This window comes from Manis pentadactyla, chromosome 12 (genome assembly GCF_030020395.1).
Source record: "Manis pentadactyla isolate mManPen7 chromosome 12, mManPen7.hap1, whole genome shotgun sequence".
NCBI lineage: Eukaryota > Metazoa > Chordata > Mammalia > Pholidota > Manidae > Manis > Manis pentadactyla.
This window is the reverse complement of record NC_080030.1, coordinates 107,674,870-107,696,331: the sequence shown is the minus strand read 5'-3', so window position 1 is coordinate 107,696,331 and position 21,462 is coordinate 107,674,870. Positions and strand designations below refer to the sequence as shown.

General features: G+C 50.3%; 1 protein-coding gene across 4 annotated transcripts in view; it reads left to right on the top strand.

The window, feature by feature from the left end:
• Nucleotides 1–215: 215 nt before the first annotated feature.
• SCML4 (Scm polycomb group protein like 4) overlaps nucleotides 216–21,462 on the top strand; it is a 77,816-nt gene continuing 56,569 nt past the window's right edge. Inside the window, exon 1 of one of the 4 annotated variants that reach the window (XM_036902906.2) lies at nucleotides 216–338. The gene's annotated coding sequence lies outside the window, so the exon portion shown is untranslated. Of the gene's footprint in view, nucleotides 339–11,142; nucleotides 11,507–21,462 lie in introns of those variants that run through there. The other 3 variants (XM_036902904.2, XM_036902903.2, XM_036902905.2) reach the window with 3 other exon arrangements.

Here is a 21,462-nt window from a genome sequence, read left to right as displayed (position 1 = left end):
GGCTACTGGGCTGGTGGTTCTTGGGAGCTTCCGGGGCCCGGGCGGTGCTGGTTCCGTGGGGGAAGCTCCCTGGTCCAGCCGGACACCTGGGCCTGGTTTGGGGTCCGCTGCGCTGCCGGCAGGAGAGGCGCTTCCCTGTCTGCAGGGGGCCTTCCTGCGGGGGACCGGGTGGGGGTGCTCGCCTGACAGAGGCCGCTCCCCCCTCTGCAGGTGGCGGCGGGACCTCGAGCACAGCGTCCTCCACAGATTGGCCCGACGCGAGTGGCGTCCGAGTTCAGTGGAGAGCTGGGAATTGGTCCAGGAAAGAAGAACAAGGGCAGGCGATTGGAGGATTTGAGGTAAAAATTTAATTGCATGTGTAGTGGCTGTTCATAGTAATTTGGGTCTCCTGCCTTCCCACCCTGTCCTCTGACTTGGGCCATGAAACCCCAGTGCAACTGTGCGTTTTGTCACACAATTGAAATCCAAGGATTCAAAACAATACTTTGCTTATTTCTTTCTAAGGGAGCAAAGTCACTGACGAGTTTCAAACTCAGACGTTGATCACCTTATGTCCTCCTAAGAATTTAATATTCTGATTAGGAACAGGAAATATCACAAGTGAGAAAAATCCCAGTTGCTCCCCTGGTTGATGGAGAAGCCCAGTGCCGGCCCATCCCTCCGTGACTTCCCCAGGACCACCGCCTTTCCGGCAGCTGCCGAGTCCCCTGTGCAAACAAGGCTGATGGCCTGTGCCACTGCCCTCCATGGCCGGGCCCCCTGGGCAGTCCCCAGGCTCCCACGAGGCTAACTAGGTGTCAGGGCCGCCGAGGCCTATTGTGTTAGGACAGGGTTCTGATCCATGAGCCTAATTCCAGGTGGTCCTTGTTGCCAAAGGGAGATGCTTTGTTGCTATGCTTGGGGATATAGTTTTTCAGTACCCCCCAAATCCACAGTGTATTAGCAGTGCAAGATTTGGTCTGTGGACCGAGGGGATGGAGGGCTGAATGCAGGGAGGGAGAGCCCCTGCTGCGCCTGCCCATGCAATTCGGGCTCCAGAGGTAGTTGTTTGGAAAATGAAGTGGATTCTGTCCTTAAAAATAAAGCTCCTTGGCCAAGTGAGGAAGCCTGCGTCCAGCGGGGAGCCACAGGAGGAACTGGGGGCTTAACAGCCTTCTGCACACCTTTAAGGGCGTTTGAGGCCTGTGGCTGCTAGTCGGTACCCACGAACCATTTAAGTCATCAGCTCCGGGGTACATGTGAGCACATTAATAATTTCTCCTTAATACATTTAAGGTGAAAGGAAACTGGGGGCAGAAGATATTTGGTTTAATCACCTGGACGCATGAGCGCCACCACTCTGGTCCTGCCTCCCGTCTCTGGTGCCCACCCTCCAGGACGCACATCCCATCATGCTTTTGGGCGCCAAGCCCCCTCCAGAAGCCCCACTCACCCTCCCTTGGCCCCACGTGCTTCCTTTCTGCCAGTCTCTTCCTCCTGTTCTCTCCCCACACACATTCACATCTGTTTCCCATCATCTAGTTGTTCTGTGTCATGGTTTGCATTTCATTTGTCAGTTTACGTCTGTCTCCCATGTACATCTAGCTTTCCATTAGCAAACACATATTCATTGCATTTTGATACTGTGTCCTTGATAGTTTCCCCTGCCCAAGGAATTAGCTATTTTCTTCTTATCTTTTTTTTTTTCCTCCTGCTCTGGTTTTATTCTTCTCTCTCAGGGGCAGGGAAACCAGGGTGCAGGTGCCAAGGCTGGTCAACGGGGAAGTGCAGGCAGGCCCTGGGGCCGTACCTGCCAGTCTTGAATTCTGGTGAAAGCAGGGAATGGCGAAGGCCGCTTCCCACTCCTCCAGCCTGTGTTGGGAGGTTTGGGTGGGTAACACCACCAGGAAACATGACCAGTCTCCTTCCGGCCCAGAGTGGAGCATGCCTACAGTCTGCTGCTCTTCTGCAAAGCCCACTGCCGGGCCTGTGCGGGTAACTGCACAAGAGCCACAGGCAGAGTCTGCAGGCAGAGCAGGCAGGTTGATGATGACGTTGGTGAGAGACGGAAGTGTGTTTGTGTTGGGGAAGCCGTTTTCCTGGCTTACCCTGGGTAGAGCACCGCCTGTGTTCTGGAATATCTATCTGGAGGTCAAAGGGCAAGTCTCTGAAAGTTTCATGGTCACTGCCAACCAAGTCGCCACACGCTTGGAGAAGTCAATTATAGATTTGTGTGTTTTTTAGATTTTAGACGGACGACCTTCTCTAGGGGCCCTGGAATGAGGCTCCTGATGCTGTGAGAGTCTCCGGCCTTCCCCAGAGAATGTGATCTGCCTTTTTTCTCTGGCTGCCTTCAAGATTTCCTTGTTGCCTTTTCTTTTCAGCAGTTTAAAAATGACATACTTTAGGTTTGATGTTTTCTGCCTGGTGTTTCTGAGCTTATTGGATTTGTGGTTCGGTGTCTGTCATGAATTTTGGAAAATTCTCAGTGATCAGTTCTTCCAGTATTTCTTCTGCATCATTCTCTTTCTCTTCCTCTGGAATCCCAACTGCGTATATACTAGACCACTTGGTATGTCTCATGGTCAATAAAAAACATAGATATGAATAAAAGGGTGAAGAATAAATACCATGAAAACACTAAAGAAAGCTAGAGTGGCTATGTTATATTAATATCTGAGAAAGCAGCCTTCAGAATAAGGACTATTATCAGGGACAAACAGTGACATTTCATAGTGATAAAGGGGTTAATACTCCAGAAGATGTATCAGTCCTAAATGTGTACGTGCCTAACAATAGTGCTTAAAAACACAAAGCAAAAACTGCTAGAACTGAAAGAAGAGACAGATCCACTGTCATAGGTGGAGATGTCAATGACTGATAGAAAAAGTAGACAGAAAATCAGTAGACAGAGAAGACCTGAATTATGTAATTAGCCAACTAGACCCAATTGATATTTATAGACTACTCTGTTCAACCACAGCAGAAGACACATTCTTTTCAATTGCACACAGAATATTCACCAAGACAGACCCTATGCTGGCTTCTCTGCCAACATGCAGCGGGCGAGGGGTCCAACAAGGCAGGCCGATCCCCACTCACCCGCTTTCCACTGCGCATTGCAGATGAGTTGCTGAGGCTCAGCCGGCCCCTCTCCCCTCGCCGCCTTCAGGTAGCCACACACTTCACCTTCAGGGGACTTTCTGATGCTCTCGTTAATCACAGTTCCCTTCCACAGCGCTGACGCTCTGTATCTTCCTTCTCTACTTAAATGTTTCTCCTTAGTACTCATCACCATTTAACATGTACATATTTTACTTATTTATTTTTCTTATTGTCTGCCTCCCTTTAGTAGAAGGTAGGCTCCATGAGGGTAGAGATTTTGGTCTGTTTGTTCGTGGAGCCTGAAACAGTGGTTGGCACAGAGAAGGCGTTCACTATATAGTTAGTGAATCAATGAAGGAGTGAAGATTCCCTGCTGTTCACCTACTGTAAGTCAGGAGGACATTTAGGACTCCACGAGCATCTGATATGTTAGCTCATAAAATTCCATGTTTACTACAAAACCCCTGTCTATGATAGGTGTGTGCTAGGCACACGGTGGGTCACATGATCCCAAGCAGGACCTGATAATTGATCTGGTACAGTCTCTGCTTTCAAGGGACACCCCCACTCATTCAGGGTTCTCGGAAATCTACGACATTAGTTGTTCACCAGTGTTTAATGAATTAGTATTTCTCACTCACTCATCTACCATTTAAGTAGCATTTGTTCAGTGCCTGCTGCATGGCGGCCCTGTTCTTCATTGGACCTCTCCAAGAAAAAGAATTCCAGTATCCAACTGGACAGCGATAGTAGGTGTTTTTATAAAGAATCTGTATTAACATGGTCGTTTTTCACTATGGGTCAAAAAGCAGTGAAACCAAGCTTAAATTTAAAAAACTTTGTTTTGAAGTTTTTATTTTAATTTATGATCGACTTTCATTGCATGTTGGAGAAGTTACAACTCCAAGGTGAGATGAAATCATGCTCATAATTTTTGTGAGCTCCTCCACTCTCAGAGGTAGACGGCCCGTGATGTTCTTTATTTTCTGTGTTAATGAGCATGCTTAACACTTTTTATCTCATGCTTTTTACAATCAAAGTTGTGTACCTATCTATCTATTGAGAAAGAGATTAAAAGGCAAATAATTCTATAAGGTTTATATCAGAAATAGTTGTTCCTGTTCCCTTTCCCCACTCTCCAATGACAATCAAGTTTTTTGCTGTTGCTTCTGATATTTCCTCCTAAATTTCTAATTAACCTGCATATCTTGCCATTTCTTGATTCCTTTGTGTTTTAGACATAGTGAGACCCCATCCTGAAGACCCCACCCTACTTTTTCTCCCCCCAATCCTCCCAATAAAATCAGAGCATAATTTTTAGTAAAATCAACACTTACTGATAATATTGTTTACAAATATATCTATTACTGAGAACTGAGCCTCCCAGCGTACCAAGCGCCTGCTCCCCCTTCTCCCGCCCCCTCCGTCTTCCTCAGAGCCGACCCTCTCCATCTCCGTCTCCTGTGTTTGCTTGGATTGCCAAATCACAGACTTCTCCCCAGATGATCCACCGGTGCTCTACCACTTTCTTCACGTCCAAGCATTACTTTGTCTCCTGTTTTTATTTTTCCCTTTGGAGACATCACTCCAGGATGGCAACTCACTCGGTCTCTCGCCAGAGAGACCCCCAAACTCTCTGGGTCTCGACCTTCATCCAAAGGGGCTGCTCCTCGCCTTCAGCACTGGGGGTCAGTAAAGGGCCCATTTTCAGATGGTACTGCCGTATCGTCCTGCTGCCCAAGCAGGTGGTCCCTGCGTCCCCTGAGCCCCGAGCCGTATGGCACCTGCTCTCCAGTAACTCCAGTTCCCACCTGGCCGTTTCCCCAAGGCTGGGCTCTTAAATCCCGCACCACATAACACACGTAGCCTCGAGGCAGACGGCAGGCCAGGTCGAGGCACTCCCAGCGCCCACAATACTGCTCTTGAAGTGTACTTTGTTTTGTCTTAAGAATGCATCTGGCGAGTACTAGTTCCAGGCAAGTCCTCCTCTCCGGAAGATCCCGCCCCTTTATCAAGGGGTGCAGTGCAGCCAGGCGCACCCTTGATTTCTGCGGCTCTAGCCCCTTTGTCAGCTGGCTGCCTTTTTGCGCCTTGAATTCCTGATTTTCACATTCTCTGGGGAGGCCCAGGGGCCATGTGAAAGGCTGCCCAGTTGCCCAGGCCTAACGCTTTTGGCTTCCCTTCGGTCCTGGCCCCTGGCTTCTCATGTGCTATCTTGGTTTCACCTGCATAGACGCAGGATGCAAAACTCAGCCTCTCGTTCCATGTCTACAAGAAGCTCAACCACATCAGGCACTTTCAGTTTCTGCGGTTTGTCCTGCAGATGGTGTGTGAGAGTGCCTTAGGGGCGAGGGTCACGTGCACAGCACCCAGCTCCCCACCACGCCCCCTACCCCTGCCCTTATCCCCCCCCTCCCCCCCCGTGTCTCTGTGCCCCACCCTCTCTGAGTTAGTTGTTTCTTGCAGATTTTGGTCCTTTAGCACCCAGTCCTCTTCCTTTTTGCTAAGAGCATTGTGATTGTTGAGATATCTGCCCCTGGCCAGGTAGCTCTGTGGTGGGGGAAAAGCAGAGACCCCCCTTCCCTTCAAAGGCAGGCCCAGCCAGTCAGCAGCTCTGGGTAGCAGTCGCTGGCACAGGCTGGGCTGGGGCCCGCTTCCAGCCAGTGAGATGGAGGGATGCTGGCAGGAGGCTCCAGGAAAGAAGCTCCCTCCTCCTCCGTGGAGGGCGCCCGCGAAGGCTCTCCTTGGCGCTCCATGTCAGTGGGGAAGTATGCGGCCTGGAAGCCGCTGGCAGCCATGTTGTGACCAGGGGGAGCTGTGCACAGGGGGACTCAGACCAGACCTGTGGTGGTCAGCCTCCCCCGAAGTTCGCCGCTCTCCCTGCCAGTGAGTGTTTAGGTCAGTTTGAGCCGTTTTTTTTTTTTTACTGTTACCTGCAACCTTACTTCCCTCTCAGCCCCAGGACCAGTTTTCTGCGTTCAGCTTTGACTGTAAGTGGGCTTATCAAAGACACTAAAGTCGGCTGCCCTTCAGGGGAATTCATCAGCCAGCTGCTTTTAATTCCCCAACCACTGCCTTTTTATTAAAGAGAGAAAAATTTCAGACTGTGTTCTCTGCATTCAGACTCAAGTTGCATTTCACGGACAACGGTTGTATTCTTGTCTTATAACTAAGGGGCCCGTCTTGGACATCTTCTCCCAAATAAAGGCAGGTGGAGCATCAGGTGATCAAGACTATATCCTAGAAAATGAACGTGCAGGCAACTCCCCACAGGCTATTTTCTAAATGAGATTTAGAAAAATGTGGAGTCTCTCTTAGCTGGGCCCCCTGTTATATCCTTCCTATGTTACACACACACACACACACACACACACACACACACTCTTACACACTTCCTATAGTAACTGGGCCCAGAGCAGTAACTGTTTTCAGAGAAATTGCATGCACTCTTCGTCTTATTTGAAGTCTCCTCTCCTGTCTCTCCTGAGTGCATGTGCAGGTCTGGCTGAGGCCCGCTCTCTCTGGTTCTAGGAGCTTCTCAGCACTCAAGATCAGTTTCTCATGTTTGACTTGAGGGAAATATTTTAGGAGGAAAGGGGCAACCTAGCAAACAGCCAGAAGTGCTTGGACATCACCTGTCTGAAGTCTGAATAAAAGTTCATTAGTTTCAAACAAACATGGCTCAAAGCTGAAGTCATCCCAAAGAGTTAACATTTCGAAAGCATAAAGGAGGAGGGGGATAAGAACTAGAAATTGTCCTTTCAATTTTAACAAACCAGGAATGCCACCCAGCCTAAAAGCCTAAGCTAATGTTGGTTAAGATTGGGTCACCTCCTCCACCCCTAGTTTGTATTATCCATTAGGCAGTAGCTCTGTTCATTTCCTACTATGGGCCGGACACTGCATTACATGCTGGGAGACAGCGGAGGGCAAGACCCCTTGGGATTTACAGCCTGGTGACTGAGGGGAGGCCGCTGCTGGTGAGCCCCTCGGCTCTCCGGGCCGTCAGCTCAGGCCTGACAGCTCCGACCCTGCTACTAGGCCCCATCCCCGGAGGGAGCCTCTCTGGGCCTGTTACCCCCAGAACCGCCAGACCTGGAAACGAACGATCCCACTAGGCCGATCCCTGAATATGAGCCAGGGCCACAGGCCCAGGCCCGCAAGGAGCGGCGGCCCCATCCGGAAGGAGCCATGTTCTAGACCCAGGCCCCTTCCCTCGGATGGGAGGCATTTTCATTTCCTTCGGTCACCTTCTCGGCTCACCTCCTGCGTCTTCAGCACAGGGCTTTACTAATGCAGGACTGAGTGGGACCGGCTCTGAGAGGACCCCATGGATGGTGGGGAAGGACAGGGAGCCCGCTGGGCTGTGCTGAGCACCCCGCGTGGGCTCAAAGAGTTCGGGTGATGGTGAAGCCCAGGGGGAAGGACGGCAGGAGGGCCTATGCCAGCTGGGGGCCGTCTTCAGGCCTGGTGCCCCAGGTGAGGCCATGGCAGAGCGTAGCCTGCAGCCAGTGCACAAAGGTTTTATTTTTATTTCATGGATGGAAAATAAATTTGAGACTTAAGATTTTTGAGAATTATAAGCAAGTCTGTCTGTAGGTGTGGTAACGAAAAATTCTGTTAGTCAATTCACATAGCTTTTTATTGTCCAGAAAGTAGGTCTTCCTTTGTAGAAAATTAAAAAAATAAAGATTAAGAAGATAAAAATTATTCATAATCCTATCACCAAGGGATCATTACTACGGACACATCTCCAGCATTTTTCAAATCATTTTTTTTCAAAATAGGTTCTGTTCTGCATATGATTTTGTAACCTGCAATTATTTAGCAACTGTATACTGAGAACATTTTGTCATGTCTCTTGTGGTCTCCGGTGACATCTCTTTGGTAGTTACACTGTATCTTCTCTGCTGTGGACACGATACGGTCATTCACCATGATCTCTATCTGTGGGACTTTGAGGTTGTTTCTTGCTTGTCTTCATTACAAAGAATTGTCTACTTTTAATTTGCGAAGTCCCTGCTTGTGTACTTCAAACTAAGACCTGGCCCCACGGAAGGCAGGGCTTCCGGATGAAGAAGAGGCTGTTTGTGGGAGCTGGGGGTCTGGCACCCACTCTTTGTTCTGCCTTTCCTGTCTGACTGATCAGCTGAACCATTTCTGCCTCAGTTTCTGCTCTGGGAGAACGACGATCATAGCCTCAGACCTTCCATGACCCCTCCTCCGACTTTCAGGAGCCCACAGGGAGAGCGTGGCTGAGCAACGTGGAGGCAAAGTCCCGGGGAGCCTCAGGGTGGAGGGCTGGTCTCCCTCTGCTGCACAGGCAGCGGCCTTTACAGCTTCCCTGTTCTTTCTCCACGCCCTCTGGCCTTGCTTCCGCCCCAGTCGGGAGTCTAAAGCACTGGCTCACCAGGTCTTATTTTATTGAGAGAGAGGGTGCTTCTTGCCCCTTAGTAACCCTGGCCACAGCCACAACCACAGCTCGGTTTTCCTCCACCCCGAGGCCCCGGTCTGTCCCGGCCCAGAAGATAAAGTGACCGACTGCACTGTCGGATGCCGGAGCCACACGGACTGTAAAGGTGGTTGGTCCCCTGCCCTTCCCCTCCGTGTCATAGAAGGACAGAGATTTGACTAATGTCATTGGGTTAGTGGCAGAGCAGGACAACAGCCAGTGCCAGGAGGCCATGTGGTCAGGTGATTCATTACTGTGTCTTTGGGGACAGGCTGCCTGGATGGCCCTGCATTCCACCCTTTGGAGCTGTGTGACCTCGGGCAATTTCCTTAACATCCCTGTTCTAGTTTCCTTATCGAAATGGGGATGGTTCTCATCCTGCTCACTTCACGGGGTTGTTATCAATGAGATAACACATGAAACGGGCCTGTACATTGGATTTCCCCAGGGACACGAGCAAGTTTAGTGTGATAACAAAGGTGGTTTTTATTGGGGCATCACCCCGTCCACCTGCTGCTTGTGCTGTAACCCCAGCCCTTCACCAGCAGCTGACGCTGGGATTACTCTGCAAATGGACTCGACTCTAAGGAGCTTTGCATCTGGGATGCCCACAAATTAACCTGCTCCCTCCACCGCCTCCTGCTAACCGCCAACCCAATAGCGTTGGTGTGGAGAGAGCGGAGCGCGCTGCCTGTGGTCTGAGGTGGGAATGTAACCACAGCGCCAGTGAAAACGAGCAGGGTGGCACGACCTGAGGGTCCCAGCAGGGCACAAGGTTTAGAGGGACATTAGCACAGACGGGCCCCTTTTCTTCTTAACAGACCCCTCAGCTTATATGCAGCCATCCCACCAAATTTCTTTTCTCGCACATGTTTAGCTTAAATTTTTCCCAGAATTAAAAATATTTAGGACTTTTAAAAACATGGATTTAATTTCTTAAGGCCTGTAATCCTGATTGCATAAAGAGAGAAATCCCAGTAAGATTATCCATCTATCTATCTATCCATCTATCTTTCATCGTCATCTAACTATATTTTTTTAATCAAGCCACCTCGAGTTAATGTCCATTTTCAGCCTCGCTGTGTGGCTGACCCGTGATGCCAGACACACGTGACGTCAGGACAGGCTGGCAGCGCGGGCGGGGAGGTGGCACGTGCAGCCCGCAAGCACCAGCGTCCTGGACTCTCACCGAGTTGGGCAGCAGGGCTGCTTTTCGGGGGCCAGTTTTCACTTTTCCTTTTTCAGCCACGCCTTTTACTTATTTTATAAGATTTGGGGGATATTTTTCATGACTCAAGGAGATCTATTTTATTTATCTGAAGGGACATTTTAAAGTGAAGGCTGGTCTGGCATCTCGGACCGCTCAAGGCGCTCAGCCGAGTGGGATGCAGGACGGCGCCCGAGGCCCGGGGTGGCCGCAGCCGTAGCTGAGGCTGTGGCAGAGACGCCGGCCGACCGTGGTCGTACCCGGGGCCCCGTCCCATCCTCCTCCTCCTCCTTTAATGAAACCAGCGCAGATTAAATGGACAAATAAAAAATGACCAAACTCGTCCTTTCCTACGCAAAGCAAAGCAGCCCAATTAGATGATTAAATGAACAAAAGTAGTGAATTTACTTCTTGCTCAGCAGGTACAATGTTTTGACTTCAAAAAATTTTAATTTTTTCCTATGTTTGTAAATAAATCCAAGAGAGAGATTTCTTATGTCTTTTGAATGTGACACTGCCTATATATAGTAAGAAAAACCTGAAGCTGTAATTTCAGTTTTTTCACTCTTGGTAACTGTCCGAATTGTGGCATAAGCCTCGATCAGCCCTCGGTGGTGTTCAGTCCTGGCGGAGTTTGCTTGCTGCTCATCCCCAGGGGGGAGCCTGTGGGTGGCCACATGTTTGTTTAATGGGTGTTTCATCTTGTTAGAAACACTTGGGAACAATACTCCAGGGTGGGTTGAATGGCAGTCTTGTTCCTTTCACAAAAACAAGAAGAAAAAGTCCCTGTAACAGTGTGAATTGATTTGCCACAGAGAACACGCTGGGGTGTGGGGGGTGAATAGGGACGCTTTTCCTGCGCAAGCGCATTCCACCCCATGCAGCCCCAGCCATGTTCACATGTGCGGAAATGCTTCTGCGCTTAACACACAGATGTGGAGCCCAAGTCAGGGCCCCGTGTCGGTGAACTGACCGCGTGTGTGGTATGCAGCGTGGCGTGAATGTGCCCGAGCATGGTGTGTCCGCGTGTGTAGGCACACGCCTCTGGCAAACACAGAGTCGCTCCCGAACAGTGATGTCATTGGAATACTTCTTTCTGTTTTATTTGTCCAAAGTCGGGCATGCACTCCTTCAGATTAGCGGTATCTTAGCAGCTGGCCCCCGCTGCTGCAGGACTGGGACAAAGAGATGCTGTTCCAGCCTGGTCGCTATGGCAACAGAGGAGGGGTAATGAACACCGAAGTGTTGGCAACACGCATCCTGGCAATTGCGACATAATTCAGGTTATTACAAGGACGCGACTATCAAAGCAGCAGAAGCGTCATTACCTGCAGCTCATGTCGGCAGAAGGCTACGCTGCACATTTCTCTTAGCTGGGCTGCTGGGAGGAAGGAAACATGAGACACACACACACACACACACACACACACGCCTCGCTTTCTGCATGTAAAATGTGTGTGTGGTTTAAAAGCCAGTGGTTGGCTGGTTTTCCGGACATGATGTGGTTGAAGCTGTCACCGTAATGGAAATTCATCGCTGTAGCTATGTAAATCGGGTTTTCTGCCCGTGCTGAATGCATTAGTCCTCCTGAGATGTTTGCAGCCGGAGAGCAGGGCTGCCGCAGACTAACTGTGAGCTACTAACACACGGGTGGAAGATTAGCTTTTCTAATACTCGGGTTGCATGTACCGAAAGTCATCCATCTTCTGAGTCAACATTCTCGGCCTGGTAAAGCACCTGAGCAGGGCTCTGAACCAGCGTAGGTAAGGGAGACGCACAACGGGGAGGGTGCGCGCGTGACACAGGACCCTTCTCTTTCTCCTGTCAGCACGACAGGCTACCTGGGTCCGGCTTTCTGGCTTGCACGCCCACCGTTGTGGCAATGCACGGGTGTCCTGCCTGAAAACCGCTGAGGCCGGTGGGTGACTTCAGTGCCTCCTCCTGGAAATACAGTGTGTGATTTCTTAACCTGATCTCAGAGGGGAAGATGTAGCATAGAATTATACAGTTTATAAATTTGGGGTACATACATGTCCACTACTCTTTAACTCTGCATTGACACATGTAGAAAGTTGTTTCTTTTTCTCAAATGTGAACTCAAGTAATGAGTCAGCTTTTCCCTTTTGTCTTGCATGATCATTTCTTTGTTTTGTTTTTTAGTAAAAAAAAAAAAAACACAACATTGTTATATGGTCTTGGGATAAAAATAATTACCTAAAATTTACTTATTAAAACTGAAGCCTTATGAACACGCAAGAGTAGTTTTTTAAATTGAATTTTATTTTTTATATCCCAGATGGAATATTTAAACCAGCCTTTGTGCTGGTTTTTCCCAATTTCCCGGGGCAGCTGAGAATATTGTTTTTAGTAGTTGCTGATGCTGGTTTTGGGAAAAAAACCCCAGTGACTGTGGAGTGCCAGGAGGCATTTTCCCAAGTTCCATTACAGTTGCCGTCTTCCCAGGTGGGGCGTGTGACTTGAACGGGGGCAGCGGGAAGCTTCACCTCCGGGGTGCCGGCTGAGCGGGACGGGACGGGATGGGATGGGTGAGGCACAGACCGCACGTGAGTTGAGGTGCTAAGTCAAAGTTCTTCCTCCACCTGTAAGTAAACGAGAGGTGCCGCGTGGTCTTGTGCCTCGATTCTGCGCCCTGCCCGGAGGGCTAGACAGCAGCTTTCTGAGGAAGTGGCTTTTTGGACGGCCTCAGACTGTGGTGCCTGAGAAAGTGATGCAGGCGCTGCGGCCGGGGGATGTTTGTTGTGTGTCTTCTGGGCTCTTCTTCCAACCAGAGGAAACATTTCTGGAGAGTGAGAGACATAGTTGCTTTTTTTCCCTGTAACACTGAAAAAAAAAAAAGAACATTTGGGCTGAAAGCATAAAAATAACTACAAGGAATTTACAGTGTGACAAAGTAAACTACCTAGGAGTACAGGATTTGTGAGGAGCATTTTTTGTGTGGCTTGGTGGAAACTAGCCTGAAAAAGTGGGGGGTATTTGAGCAGCAGCAGCTGGGTGAAGATTACCTAAAAAGCAGGAGCGATCATCTCCCCTCAAATCAAGTGTTAATGTAGAATCTTCGATTTTAGGGAAGTTGTTTGGTGGCTTCAGAACCTTCCCCTTGAAACATATTTGTAACAGATGTTTAAGAAGATGTGAATGTGATTTCTTTAGCTCTTTAAATTGTGTATGTGGAGAGACTCTGTGATATTTTGGCATATTTATCAGGCTGCTTGATTTGCAGGATTTTAAGAAAAGTGCAAATCCTGTGAAAATCCAGTTATTTTATGTTTAACATGCTTACATTTCTTCCGTGTGCCACCAAAATTACTTTTATTTTTCTGCACAAAACAAAACAAAACAAAATGAATGAATAATAATAGAAATAAAAGAAGACAATAAAAGAAACAGGAGCAAGAGGCTTTTGGTCATTGACTTGCTTCTGGCACCGGGTTTTTGAGGCAAATGGAACCAGCAGATGCAGTTTCACTTTCTGGCTCTTCGCTTCTGGGCTGGGGTCACAGGTGTGGCCGCAGGCAAGGCAAGCCGGCCAGCTGCCGGAAAACAAGCCAGCCTCAAGGACTGTCCCCCCACATCAGAACTTAAACTGAAAGTTCAAAACAGCGGTGACTTTCAAAATGTTAAGTCATATTTGCATATTGTAGAAATTGAAGCGGTGCCCCAAAGTACAAAGATAGACATTTTAAAGTGTTTACACCTTAAAAGATGTGAAAATCACAAGCAAATAACGGTCTCCTAAGGTGGTGGCTTTATTTATATTTTAATCTCAAATTTGGATCTCAAATAGTTCAACAAACTTAAGGAACCCTCTTGAAGTTCCCTTAAATCACAAGGAATGCTTGGAGAGAATAACCTTTATGTATATTCGGGGAGCTAGATTTTAGAGTGTTTTGAAGGTCTGTTTACAAACCTAAGTAGGTTTGGCATGGCTGGAGATCACATCACCCACGTACTCACCCTCCTGGCACCTTAGAAGGGACACAGGTCCAGGCAGAGGTGGGGACAGAAGCTTGGCACTCGCTTCTTGCAGGGCGCTGTCTGCCCGAGTCTGTGCCCCTGGGGCCCTCAGCGTCACACTGCACCAGGTGGCTGAGGCTTGCTCACCGCAATCCACACGTCCTCGGGAAAGCAGGAGGCGACGCTGACCCTGGTCGGGGTGGAGGCCTCAGACTCCGTGCGCCTGCAGTTTCGTCCCGTGCCACTTCTCTTGCACCCAGCCTCCCCCTTCGTCCGGGGGTGGTGTGGGAGAGTAGACGAGGAAAGGCCCTCTTCCCCTCTAATTAGCCAAGAACATGAACTTCGGTGTAACGTTCTGGAGATGAGGTCTGCAGAGGCAGTCCTTCCTGGTGTGGGCACACATGTTCTTAATTTTGGTGGGCAAGCTGGACATTTCTGGGAAGGGGGCAGCTCTGTTTGAGTGCCTCCTTGGACATCTGACTTCTTAACCCAGAGATCTCCCAAAAGGCTAGTTTGAGATTTATATCATGTTTTTAATGTTTTTGTTGCCTTCAAAGGCAGACAGGTGGGGAGAGATGAGGGAGATTAGAAATAGCCCCTGGGAGAAAAATCAAATGGTTTGACACATATATAATGTAACAAAAGCCCCTACTGTGCCTAGTAAATTACTCTAAATTTTAATTAATGAGTCACAAAAGCCACACCATAAGCTTTAAAAATTACCCCTTTACCAATAAGGTGATAATTAACTCTCTCAGGAATTAGCAATTCTCTTAGCCCAGGGCAATATGCAACCTCCTAAGTTCTCTGGAATGCTGCCAACGTTAAACAATTGGTCTTTTGGCAAACCTACTGGATTTTCACTCGAACATCTATTGTGACATTGTCCAACACAGTTCAAGACCGTTGACTCTGCCCGAATCATGGCAGAATTTCCAGAGAGAAAGAGAGGCTGAGAGTGTTTGGATTACATTTGAATGTGCTGGTTCTCTTTCTTCATTCTCCTTTTCTATCTTTTCCCGCAAACCTGTGCGCTCGAAGAGCGCCAGACCCTGGTCTCTGCTGCAAGTCTCTGCCGCAGATCGCCGCGGCGCGTCCTGCGTGTGCCCGGGTGCCTATGCTGAGTGCGAGCCTGGCCCCACGCCCACGGCGCTCTAAGTGCCTTTCACGGCTGCATTCAGCTCAGTTTCAGTTCTGACTGGGGTTCTTCCTTCATATTTCTGCAAATTCTCACCCGAGGCTTGTCAGATGCAGAGATTTAGATTAAGAACTCAAAGCAGAGGAGTCATTGGCAGAAGGGCCATTTTGGGTGCATTTACAGCTGCTTGAAGTTTGCCTTATTCTGGCCTCTGCGCACCGCTTGCTTAGAAGGCAGGCCTCTCCTCCCTCTAGCGCCTTCAGAGGTTGGCACGGGGGTGGGGGTGGGGGTGGGGGCTCTGCTCTCCTCGCCCTGAGGCCGAGTAGGGCCGGATGCTGGGGACACAGCCCCCTGCTGGGCGACGCCAGCTGTTCTGACACAGTCAGAACATCCCCGCCTTAGGGGCCCATGGAGGTGAGTGACCGGCAGGCAGGGCCTGTGTGCTCTGCAGTCTGGCACGTCTCAGGCACTTGGCTGCCACCGAGGGGACCAAACACCCCCTGTTCATCGCAGTGATTACTTTGTGGACTCGTATTTTAGGACAGAAAGGAATTCATTCCCCAGTGGCAGTCCTCACTTGGTATTAAGCTGAAAAGTCACCCCGCCGAGTCTGTGTGACTCCCTTGATCAACAGGAATACATCAGATCCACAGCGCGGGCTCCGGGACAGCGTGGTCACCGTCTGACAGCTTTCACCGACGGCCAGCCCGGCGCACGGCCCGTGGGACCTTCCCTTCCCTCTGCCCACCCGCTCCGACGTGTCGCACCGAGTTTCTATTTGTGAGGCGGCCGCGTGCACTTCTTTTTCAGCAGCTGCATTTATCGAGGAGATGAGCGGAACCTGGTCCCCGTGACCCGTGTGGCCGAGTTTTGGGAATGAGGGCGCCTGTAGGCAGGGGCTGGGCCGAGGCGCGGTGGCCTTCCCACCAGACAGAAGCAGAGAGTGGAAGTGGCTGTTCTGAGGAAATTAATCACCAGGGAAAAACAGCGTCCACGCCGCGCTTTGAAAGGTGGTGACGTTTCCCCGAGACTGAGGACTCCCCTTTTGGGAGCTGAATACCTGGTAACAAAAGACCGTCGCGCTTTCCTCGCTCTTGGCTGATCATCCGGAGCAGCAACCCTCCTTCTTCCGAAACAGAACCATATGGCTGGAAAGTGACCCTAGAGAAACACGCGGCCCTCCCTGAAGACGGGCACCCGTTGGGAGCGAACGCTGAGCCCGCCGTCCCAGCCTGGCCAGAAGAGGTGGCCTGAACAAAGAGGTACTGGGCCGAGACCCGGCAGAGAGAGCCTGTTCCGGGCCCCTTCGGAGGAGGGCTTGGCCGTCCCTCTCCCTGCGCTTCCCGGTGCCGTTCAGAGAGGAGTGGTGGCATCCAGTAGGGATCCCCCTGGTCCTTTATGGCCTTCAGAAAAGAGGCTGATCCCTTTCCTTCCCAGCCCTGGAGGAGTTAGCACCCTCACCACTGGGGAACCACAGGGACGTCAGGGCTTCATCAGACAATCAGCTGTGAAGATAAGCTGCTCATGCCAGAGAGAATAACTGGAAAGTGTTGTGCGGGGCACTGGGCTTAGTGATAAGTAAAGAACTCCAGTGGGTGAATATATTCCTGCCATTTTTTGGTCCTGAGGAGCCAGCGGTCCTTGGTTTCTGACGTTGGCATCGCAGCCTGTGCCCGGGGACATGGCTGTGACATTCGGGGGCCAACCCAGCAGTCGTCTGTGCCTTTCCTCTTATACTGAGAATTCTCCCTTTCAGGTGCCAAAAGATGCTCAAGCGTATTTGATCCTATCCCTTTTAAGAGCTGGTTTGTGAAAGTGGTTCCAGTGGAAAGTTGCAGGTAGCTTTACGTCCTGGTGCACAAATCACAAACAAGACACGGAAACGGGGAAAAAATCCAACTGGTTCTAACGTCTGAAACCAGCACCTACAGTGTGAAAATGAAGCTCTTGTTTGGGGTGTTTGTGACATAACTCACGTTAAGTACTTAACATAAATAATGAGGGTGGACTCTAAGGCGGGGCTAAATTGCTGCGTGACCTGGAAATGGTTACCTGGTCCCACAGTGAAAGCTGTGCAGCTCTGTGCTGCTTTGATGTGACCAGGAGAATAGAAAGGCAAGTATAAACTCTCAACAGGGAATCGAAGTTGGAAACTCGAGCTGGGGTGTGATGTGTGTGACAAAGCGGGGGGCCAATGACACGTGAGGTTATGGAGGCTGGCCTTTTCTTTCTCCTGCCCGCCCTTGCAGTTAGAAGTCATTTGGCATGAACCCAGAGGGGACAGGGGAACTGAAATTACCTGACAGCAGAGTAAGGAACAAGGGCATTCAGAAAACTCCATCTCACTCACGTTTCCCTGTACTCAGCCCAAATCTCATTCCAAATCTCTACTAAAGTCAAGTGCTGAGAAGCCAAGTCCTCACTAACTGGCTGCAGACCAGAGTAATGTGGAATAAACTAGAAGTATGATTATTTAAAAAATATGTATTTCTGGGCACATATTAGACCACCGTTTTTAGGATGTGTTTGACATTTTCATGTCTGAAGAGAAATTTCCATGGGACCAAAGACTTCCCTGGCCCTCTGGATTTTTCCAGCAGTGGACAGTGTGGGTTACTCGGCTCCCTGGACCAAGGTAAGCAAACCCAGGGGGCCCTCTGGCCAAGATTTCCTGTATTCCGCGTGTGCACGTGGTAGAGTGACCGTCAGTCCCAGGGCACTTGCTGTCTCATTCCTGCGGGCACAGGGTAAGACAGCTTTAGAACAGGAGAAGAATTTACACTGGACCATGGACGCTCTGAAGCCCCAGACCATGTTCCAGCCAGTTCACCACTCAGCAGAAGCTGGGAGGTTAAAATAAGGCCAAATAATGAACCAGGGGGAAACCACCTGACGTTTGTGTTTTGAATACGTATTCCATTCATTGAGCATCATGGGCTCAGGGATGCTGGGGGAAGCACTAAACGTGCTTTATCTTATTTTTCTGACTTAGTCCACATAGGAGGTCCCCATGGGAGGGGCTATTTTTATCTCCATTACACAGATAGGGAAACTGAGGCTTATATTAAATAACTTGTCGAGGATCCCAGGCCGTATGAAGTATGCTGATTCCGTTTCCAAAAAGGAAGTCTTGCCTTCCGGTCTGAAAGGCCAAAGGGACGTCGGTGACTCTTCATGCAGCTGCCCCTGCGTGGCCTGGCTGGGATGTCCGCAGGTACAGCAGGGTCCAGAAAGGAAATGATCCCCTGGTGTTTCCACTTGGAAAGGCATTTTAGCCACGGCAAACTTCTTTTAAATCAATAGGCTCTCAGTCCTGTAAGACGCAACTCTCACATTTACTGCAAATGTCTTCTGATGCCCTGTTTACTTGCAGTGAACTTCCCACGTAGTATAACCCACCCGTACCCATAATTTAAGAAGACTCAGTAGAATGCAATAACTGCAAAATAAGAGGACCAGAGGAGAAGTGATTTCTAGTTATGTCCAGAGAAGACGCTGCTCTGCATGTCAGTGGGGTGGTTGGTGCCTGACATCTGCTCCCTCCAGGGCAGCCTGGAGACAGGCAGGTGGCAGTGGGGACTCGGATAAGAGGAGCTGGAGCTCCTGCCAGAGGCACGATTTCCCCAAACTGGGAACAACTGGGAATTCTGAACAAGAGAACAGCCTTCTCTCAACTCATTCCTGGAAGATAAAGTGTTTGTTACAGCTGAATAGAAACACATCATGTTTATACAGAAATTAAGTTAGTTCTGGGTTCAGAAAAACTGTGTTTTCCCTTAGGGGACTATATGGTGAGACTGCTCCCCATTATGTGGGGCAGCTCCGTGCGTCCGGCATCCCTGGGCTCTGCCCCCTCAGTGCACACACGCACCTGCCCCCGTGTGTTTATAGGATGCGAGCATCAGCAATCCATTTCTCGTACTAAAGAAGAAAAGGTCCACGGGGCCCTTGTCAGCTGGCTCCGCCTGCCGTATGGAAGCGCTGGAGGGTGGGGGCCACACGGTGGAAGTGTGTTTCCTCACAGTCTGGAGGCTGGAGGTGCGAGGTCAGCACATCAGCTGTCTGGCTGCCCCCGGCCACCTCTCCTCGGCTCGCCAGCCCCCGTGCCGCCGTGTCCTCGGGTTGCTCTTCCTCTGCGTGCGCCCCTGCTCTCTCTCCCTCTACTTGTGAGGACACTGATTCTGCCGGACAGGGCCCCACCCTTATAACCTCACTTAACCTGAATTACCTCTGAGAGGCCCCATCTCAAGTACTGTCACACTGGGGATTCAACCTTCAACATATGCATTTTGGGGTTACACTATATTCAGTGCATAATAGTGTTTATTTAAGATTTAATTGAACAGTTTTCATCTATTTCCCTGCAAACTATCAATGGTAAATGTGCCTCATAATGGTCTCTTATGATCAGCAAATACCTACATTTGAATTTTAGGTCAGTCACATTTTTGCCGTGCCCAACCCAGAGGGCCAAGGGATGCACTTCTTGAATGTTCCGACTCTTTGTCCATGGCAGAGGATGTGGTCTGATGTCTCCAAACCCTTTATTTTTATTTTTTTATTAAGGTGTTATTGATATACACTCTTATGAAGGTTTCACATGAAAAAACAATGTGGTTACTACATTCACCCATATTATCAAGTCCCCACCCACACCCCAGTGCAGTCACTGTCCACCAGTGTCTCCAAACACTTTTTAAGCGGCGACTGGAATCTCCCTGTGTCACTGTCACGGCTCCCGGCAGCTGGGCAAGTTCCCAAAGCCTAGAGAACTGGTGGAGCTCAGCAGGGAGGGGCGGACTGATGGGGGTTCGCCTCACGCCACAAAAACGCTCTCCACCCAGCTCCCACTGTGCGACCTATGTCTCCCCGGGGGGCAGGAGATCCCCCAGCCCACCTAAGCTGCTTTGCCATTAGTGGGGAGGGGGATCTTAAGCATACAGATTCTATCCGGGTGGAAATTATTGATCTTACTTTCATCCGTTTACCTAGATTTTCCTGAACTCTCCAATCTGAGATATTCCTCTAATTCTTGAGAGATTAACCTGTTGAAAATGAGTGATAATTATCGCAGCCTGAATTTTAAAACTGATGCTCAGATGCCTGGGCTGCTGCCCCGGAGGCAGTGAGCAGGCTTTGTTGCCGGGACACTGAGGCCCTACCAGTTAAGTGTGTTGCTTCAGGACCAATGACAAGAGCAGGATGGGGACAAAATCTTGCATCTTGAATCCTAAGCTGGATGCATTGCCAATGGGCCAGGGAAGTTCTCCTAGAATCCCTGATGTGAGGATGGGCCACGCAGGCTGTTTGGGTGTGAAATCTGAAAACCCATGCTTATCAATGTGACTCAGATGCTCTCCTGACTCCCATCTGGTGGCGTGAACAGAGTGGGGCCTGCGGAGCTGTGGGTGATGCAGAGGTTCTGGGAGGAAGCCCAGCGGGGCGCTTTGCCTCGGGGCCGGGGGCTCTCCGGGGCCTCTGACGCTGACTTTCCTCACATACATTGGTGCCCCCCTCCCCCCTGAAGGTTTCTGGTGGATTCTGGCTCTGACTTGGCAGGTGGCATGGGGAGGGCCGCCTCAGAGGAGGGAATGAGAGCCCTGGGCTTCGGGCTCCTGCCCTGGCAGTGATGGCAGCAGGGCTGTGCCCAGCCTCCGGGACAGAGGCCAGCCCCGGAGCGGCTGGAGCCAGGGCTTAGCCTGCCAGCCCAGGAGGGCCTCTGCTTGCGACTGTCCCTGCCCACCGACCACATGAGGGTGGGGCCTGGCATAGAGAGGGGCTGCACGTGTTTTCTGGCTGGATAGAGGATGTTCAGGCAGGAAGGGCATGGATGGTTACGCGAGGGGTTTGGGCACCCAGAGACTTGCCTGGCTGGCTCCCGAGTTCCACGCTGGCATTGCAGCTGACAGGTGCCCTAGACTCGGCATTTCACAACCCAGACTCGTCATCTGTCCCTGTCCCTACATCTTCTACCCCATGAAAGCCCTCACTGCCTCCTCAGCTATCTGCAGCGACAGTCTCAGAATCCCGAACTCTCTTCACCCCATGCCTCCGACCTGGACACCAAGTCCTGACTGGCACTAATTTCCAAAGACTTCCCTGCACCCCCACCCCACCCGCCTCCCCCCATCGCCCTTGCTCAGATCCTCATCAGCGCTGGTGGTCGCTGGGACCCGCTCTGCCCTGCGCCCACCTCACGTGTTCACCAAGGTCTTTGCTGGACACCCATGGGCTCTGGTGACTCGACTGCTTAAAAACTTCGGGCAGATTCCGCTGCCTGTATCGTGCATGCACATCCTTGCAATTTCCTTGCATGCACATCCATGCAAATTCCTTGCATGCACATCCGCAATACAATAACATATCCTAGTTTATACACATACTACTATATTAATGCATTATGCATATTATAAAATGTATGCAAAAATCAAAACGGAAAAGGCCACATGAGCCTTTTGCCCTTCCCCACACATTCCCAAAGTCTTCTCGCTTTCTGTTCCCGTGTCCTGGAATTCTCTTCCCTCACTTCTCCAGGTGACGAGACTCTCTGTGTCCTTCAGGACATGGCTTACGTGTCACTCCCTGGGCTCCAAATCCCCCACAGAC